The following is a 7,677-nucleotide window of genomic DNA, read 5'->3' as shown; positions in this document are numbered from 1 at the left end:
AGAATCAGTCAGGGTTAGAAGGGACCACAAGGATCATCTAGGATCATCTAGTTCCTTGTGGTCCCTTCCAACCCTGACTGATTCTATGATTCTATTTGAAGGAGTTGCTTCACAAGTCATAGACTGACAGCACACCATCTTGATACCATACTGTCAAACACTTTTCATTTCCTTTTGAAAACCCTCGCTTGGGCAGGAAGGAAAGCAAAGAGGTGGTGAAGAGAACAGAATGGAGGTGCTGATGGTTAGATTTATACTGATTCTCCCAAGGCTTTTACTGACATTCCATGAAAGCCTTTCCACCATATTGCCTACTTACTCATCTACAGCCCTTAATACAAAATATTATTACAGTATGAGGTGGAACAAGCTTGTTAAAGCATCTGATTTTATTTCAGTTAATGCAGAAAAAAACCCTCATTCTCACAGTGCTGATCCAGTCCACCAGTCTTGTGGGGAACTTCATGGAATCTTAAAATAAATCACTGCACTTTCCAAAACACCAAGCTCACTATGAGCAGCAGCAGCCATACGTGAAGGAAGAAGTTAAGAAATGCTTAGTACAAAACTAATTAGTAATTAATACCACAGTGCTGCTGTGCGGGTTTCCTTGCAGGTGGCACAGGGCTAGCCTCTGTGAGGAGAGGTTGGTAATTCCGCATCCTATAACACAGCTGGTTCCAGCCAGCTCCAGCCGGTTCTGCAGCTGCCTCAGTGCAGGGCCCAGATGAGCCCAACAGGTACCTCTGGGAAACGAACCTGAGAAAGGGCAAAGCACTGCCCACAGCGAGGGGAAAGTGTGAGAAGTGAGGCACAGCCCTGAGACTACCAACCCAGGAGGCAAAGGAGGGTGGAGGAGGTGCTCCAGAGGCTAGAGCAGGGATTCTCTTCCAGCCTGTGGGGAAACAACAGGCGAGCACCCACACTGCAGCCTGTGGAGGACCCGACACTGCAGAAGGCAGTTATTTCCTGAAGGAACTGCTGCCTGTGGAGAGATTCACACTGAAGCAGAGGAAAGAACAGCAGAGATGTACTGTAACTGACTCACCACAACCTGCCATTACCAAACCCCTGCCCTGGTTAGAGTTAGAGTGGGCAGAGCAGTTGAGAAAAAGGAGTGAAGAAGAGGAGGGGAGTCTAGGTAGGTGTTGTTTTAGTTTTGTCTTTATTTCTCACCATCCAATCTATTTTATTTGACAACAAATTAAAATTCATTTTTCCCAAGTCAAGTCTGATTTGCCCATGCCAGTAATTGATAAGTGATCTCCCAGTCTTTATCTTGACCCACGAGATTTTTCATCTTACATTTGGCTGCAGTACAAGGTCAATCCACCACATCCCTCGGCTGATGAACTCAGCTGAGGCAGGAACATGGCAGAAAAGGGGTGAAAGTTACAGGCGGTAAACCCAAAGGAATAGTAGATTGAGCTGAAATGATACCTGGACAGTTATTAAGTTCAGCAGTCAGTCTGTGATATATTTGGATATTTTGATGACACATCCACACAGCAAATATTTATTTCAGTGACGCATTTGGGCTTTTGTACTCATTTAGGTCTATTCTCAGCATACAACTGGAACCCTAAATATAGTTCCAGTCTGTCTGTGGGTATCATGCTATGTAGCTACAACAGGCATGCTTTACTGTAATAACCCTTTCTTCTACTTTCAAATTCTATAAGCACTTGGCAGGATCTATATCGACAAATGCTCAATTTCTTTTATTGTGCCAAATCTTGTATATATCTATTTGTAGAGAAAGACATGAATAAAACTATGAATACTTGGAAAGGTTACATAAAGAAACATGCTTTCTAATAAACTTTATCATCATCCAACAAGGATTAGATAGAAAACAATATTTTTAATTTTTTTTTTTTACAACTACAGTATTTTTGGGAGGTAATGTCACATTATGACACCTTCAGTATGCTATACTTTTACATACATCTTTCCCTGAGATGTATTTAGTATCCCTGAAATTTATTATCAACTAGTCTCCATTTGCACTAAACTTCTTCCACTATCACATAGTTAATGATGCTACCCTTAATTTCAGGCCTACCATCTTCCCCAAGATACCAAAAAGTGACTTTTTTGTTGTCTCTAGATAGTTTTCCTCCTTTTCCACCAATTTCATACTTCCATGTCTCCTTTCCCTAAAAACCAAAAAAACACATAAAATTCTACCAAGAGTGTTCAGTAAACTTCCGGTCCCTCAGTAATGACATTTCTGACTGGCTACTGAAGAGCACCAGTCTCATTCTTACACACTCGATTCATGTAGCAGTTGTGATACTGATCTAACAGTCCACAAAAACACAGCTTTCAACAGTAATAATTGAGCAAAACACGTTCATTCTGAAATTATTAATACTATCACAGGGAGATTAATTTCCTTTTGATGTTCTTCTATCAGGAACTCTACTTTGATTCATTGATGTCAGAGAACAAATTAGCACAGTACATAGCCAAGCAGTATATTAAAATCGGACATTATTCTGCTGCTGATATCAAACAATAAAGCAGCAGATGGCTTTTTTTAAGAAATGGCTTTCATGTCCGAGCAAAAGGCTGTATAAACAAATCTTTTTTTTTTTTCTGGAAGTTGTTCTTGTTTGATTGCATGTCCAAATCAAAATCTTCAATGTATGAAAAGACTACATCATGCAACAAAAGGTCAAACATTCAACAGTATACAGAAGATAAGGGATTTTATAACCCTTTGTGTTTTGGCTCTTTAGCCTCAAAGTGGCAACACAAAACAAACACTGACCCACTTGTGTGTACTTTTGGATAAAATATTTGCCAAACATTCAAGTTTTCATAACATTTCCATTTTATATACAAAAATTACTTACAACACATGCAACATTTGTTCTGAAAGCTTTAGTGTTCCAAAGTTCTTCACTTCTACACTATACCTGAACTTGCTTCTTCACTGAATTAAAAACAAATGTTGAATTTTGTCATTTGTTTCTATGGGAGGTAAATGAATTCAGTGTCTTCTTTCAAGCATGTCTTGCTTCAATACTACCAGTGCCTTAAAGACACATGCTACCTCTCCTTATTCAGCACAGCTACTGTCTTCAGAAATCAAGTCACAGTATTTGAATACCCATGCTTAGAGACAAGTTTCTTTGTTGAAGAACAGACCAATCCATAGCTGATTATTTCCTCCTACCAGCTGCTGCTAAGCTTATATAAGAAATAAAAGACCATTTAGCAAAACAATGTTGTCTGTGTGTCATGGGTTGAGTCGAATTTGCTGCTGATATTCAATTACTCTGCTTTGGTGGGACCTCACCTGGTGTCCAGGTCTGGAGCCCTCTATGCAGGAAGGACACGGACCTGATGGAGCGGATCCAGAGGAGGGACACGAAAATGACCAGGGGGTTGGAGCACCTCTGCTACAAAGACAGGCTGAGGGAGCAGGGGTTGTTCTGCCTGGAGAAGAGAAAGTTCATTAAATTCCTTACCTTAACCCAGAGCAGGGATTGTGTTACTTTCCCTCCTGTCTGTGTGGAGAGAGAAAGAGAGGCTTGTGAGAGCAGGCTGTGTTAACCCAGGACACTATAACTACTTTTAAATAAATTAAACAAAACACAAAGCACAAGGATTTGTTTCATGTAGCATTTAACACTGAGAATGACAAATAAATGCAGGTTTTGTGCAGCTATTCTTCCCCACCAGCAGATGGCTGAAACACCAGATACATCAGAATCTTTGAATTTCACTTGCATAGATGAAGATAATATATGTAACCCATTTCCTGTACATCAAGCCGTCAATTTTATAGCTCTAGCTTCATATAATACAGTCTCCAGGAGCTCAGGAAAAAGAATGAAATAGGGTCACTTACTTTGATCTCATCCCATGGGGATGGAAAGAAAGAGCAGGAAAAGGCATTTGCATATTTAGTAAAAACAAGAGAGTTAAAATACATAAACTAAAGAAATCCATAGAATCTCTAGAAAGGAATACCATTTCATTAGTTCCTGAAAAAATACCTCAACAGAGAAACATGAGAGGCTGCTAAGTGGATTAGCTGCTATAGAAATCCTATTGAACAGAACAGGCCTTCTAACAACTTGCAATTTGCATTTCTCCATAGAGGACCAGTGATTATTTTTGCATTAACTGCAGCAACCTGTTCAGACTATCCTGGACAGGTTCCACTGGCAACTAGGATCATTTTCTTCATTATCAGTTCTTATTAGTTGTTGTATGCATTTAATGCTAACATATCAATCACATTGAGTTTTTCCATTTATTCTCATTAATACAGGATCTTTTGAAAGCTTGGACTACTTATGAAAGAGGTTGGGGGCACGGAGTGTGGGGAGAATTAGCTGTAGTTTGTCTTTGAGAAAGTATTTGTACTTGTTTTTTTTCAATCTTCTAAACTCTGTGCCATGATGTGACCTTTTAATATTCTCACTTGTCAAAAGTTAGACAGTTAAATTAATTTCCAGGAGTAAAAATATTACAAGTTAGTAACACAAAACCTGAACTGAAGGATTTTCTCTTTTGTGCAAAATATTTAACAAATTCATATGTCTTTTCATACATTCATCTCCAATTTTTTTTTTTTTAAATAAATAAGTATCCAAACATGGACAAGTACAAGATAAATTCTCTGGTTATTTTATGAGTTACTGTGACTCTTTCACTTCCACACCACAAAACACCTCAAACATTATATTCACCATCTTTTTCAGCGTAAATTATGTCTAGAATATAACATGTCTAATATAGTGAAAACTTCTGATAAAGCTAAACTAACAAAAATCTGCAGTTTTTGGAGTAAAAAGATCAGGGTTTTTTCTATCAAATTAAATGAATGACCAGTAAAACTGTAGGCACAGAAACTGCATTTGGTATTCACTGCAATAGTGAAGTGTTTGGCTTTGCCAGCAACAGACCAAGTACTCTATTTTATGTAGAACAGGATGTGGTTTGCCTAATTAGCTTGGAAATAAAGTCAGTGAAAAAGAGTGGAAGCTCTCAAAAAACCAGAGAAGTACAACTTAGTAATGTTTTCCCATAAAGCTGCAGAATGCAAGGTCCCTTTCAGCTGTTAAAAGATTGAAGAATGACTTGGAGTTGAACAATAATGTCAGAAGAACGAGGAAGTGCACACCAGACAGCCATAAGAACTTCATTTGACTTGTATTGGCAATTGATTTAAATGGAATTGCAACTACCCATCAAGGTCAAGAGTGCTTTCTTGACATTAGGGACCTCTGTGTCAACTGTAAATGTACAGTGGTCATCTATTTTTTACAAACATGTTCAAATCATTATAAATCATAGTTTAGAAGGAGTCTTTTAATGTTCTAGGTAATGTAATTTTACCAAACTGTAGTACTGCTAACTGAACAGGTTTTAATATATTCTTTGCTATACAAATTACTTCATGAAATAATAAAATTGTCTTTATCAGACACTGCTTAACTGAAAGGGACATATCACACCAAGCACTTTCCATTTCGGTGCAGTAATGGTACTTTTAGGACAGCTGTGTTGTGATTTCAAGACAACAAGGTCTTGCTTACCATTAGTGTAAGCTTATGCAAATGTTATACTATGACCTAAACAAATCCTAAAATATTGGCTCCAGGTCAAAATCTCTGAAATATTCTGCAACATCTGTAATAGATTCTTCTCCCACTGAAGTTGAGGCCAACCTGTTGTTTTTTTTTTTTTCCCAATTTTGTATACTTACAAAGGGCCCCCCACTGTGACAATAGTAATTCTTTTATTTCTCCACAAAATATGTGTTTATGGTGCTCTGAAGACAAATAAAAAGCACAGCTCTGCTTTTGAGATACTGATAATCTAGGTTCCTGACATATTTCTGAGACACTACTCACAGTAATTTCCACGTTAAATATGTTCAGGTAATATATATATTGTTGCCTTACTCTTACTTTTGAGGTAAATATATTTTGATGATAAATAGCCATAAGGTGAAAATCAGAAAGAAAGAATAAAGAAGTTTAAAGTGAATTACATTGCTCACAGGAATACTGCTGTTACCTCAGTTATCCTGTTGCTTTGTCACTCACTGCATTCATACCTTTAGAAATTCTGTAAAATCACAGAAATTAGATTAGGAAACAGTGAAGTGTGACAAAGAGAAAACTACAGTAAAGACCAGAAGTAGTAAAAGATCAGATCTATGTTTTAGTGAAGTAATAGTATTTGAATTGGCTTTAGTAACCACTGACATGGCCCAGACAGCATTCATACATTGTAATCTCTGGCTTGTGGTTTGTGACTCTATCTGCTTTTTAAATCTAGTAACATGTGATTCTGAAGATGAAATAATTCAACTTATATTTACATTTTTGTTTACATACATCTATACTTGTGGTGGGTTTATTTAATTTTGTGGTGGGTTGATTTAATAATTTGTGGTGGGTTCATTTAATAATCATATTGCACCAGGAGTTGAAGAAATTGTCAAGGTACCCTTGGTCAACAAAGAAAACAAATGAAACACGGGTAAAAAATATAAACAGGTCTTGTCTTAGTATAAACATAAAACCCTAAAGACTGAATAAACCCAAAACTTTAATAATCATTATAACTTTATTTTTCTTTAAATTATCACTGAATTAATTTAACTATTACATAAACTATCTTAAATCAGTTATTTGGACTTCTTTAGTAGCAGTCCCATAAAGGTTAACTGATGTATAAACACATTACTAACATTACTTTCCTGTATCTGTTAGCATAACTACTCTTGAATGCTGTTTCTTTAACATCATTAAGTTGTATAATAGGTATTTCTTTTGACTTCTAGTCCAAACCTGTGTTTGTCTTGCAGAACAGCAGCACCAGAGCAACGCAAGCCACACAGCAAAATCATTGTGCAGTGCTAGTACACGTCAACTGGATTCCCATCCAGAAGTAGTTTTAGAAGTTTGTAAAAACAAATAGACAAATGCTTTGAACCTTTTCTTCTAATGCCTGCTATTTTGACTAATTAGCTAATAACGATTTAGTAATATAGCAGTAATTAACAACATAGAAATGTGTAACAACCATGTGCTGAAGCCTGACATAAGCAGTATTATATCCCCCAATATACTGGGTTTCATACAACTATTTCATTACCTGCAAGGTTCTTGGTAATGAATAGGCTATTAAAAGTTTTGTTTTGGTTTTTTAATTTTCATGTTTCTCATGTTGTAATTCTCCAATAAATTTATCCAACTTCCAGCATAAATAAGTTTCATTATTCCTCATTATTAAAAGAAACAAACACATTGGCCTTCACTGAAAGGGTGTCCTGTAATTAGATGACCTTCCTACATAAAATCGTGAATGAAAAAGGACCCGACAACTTGCAGGAAAATATTAAATCAGACATTAGGACATTAAATACAGTTAGTTAAGACACAAGACATTATTGTACTAACAAATGCTTTCAGAAAACAGTCTTTTACAATACAAGAGATCAGAAGAGACTTTAGTTTTACTACACCGTTAGACAGGTCCCAGCCTTCCAACAATTTATTACCTATTTCTTCATTTGGTTGCTTTAAACATGCTTTTAAAACATACTTGATAACTAGTAAAAATTGTATACAATGTAAATGACATTTCAGATAAGTTTTATTGACATAATGCTCTGGTAATAAAATTATAACAATCAGTATTATT

This window comes from Indicator indicator, chromosome 19, assembly GCF_027791375.1.
Source record: "Indicator indicator isolate 239-I01 chromosome 19, UM_Iind_1.1, whole genome shotgun sequence".
NCBI classification, from domain to species: Eukaryota; Metazoa; Chordata; class Aves; order Piciformes; family Indicatoridae; genus Indicator; species Indicator indicator.
Note: the sequence above shows the minus strand (reverse complement) of the source record.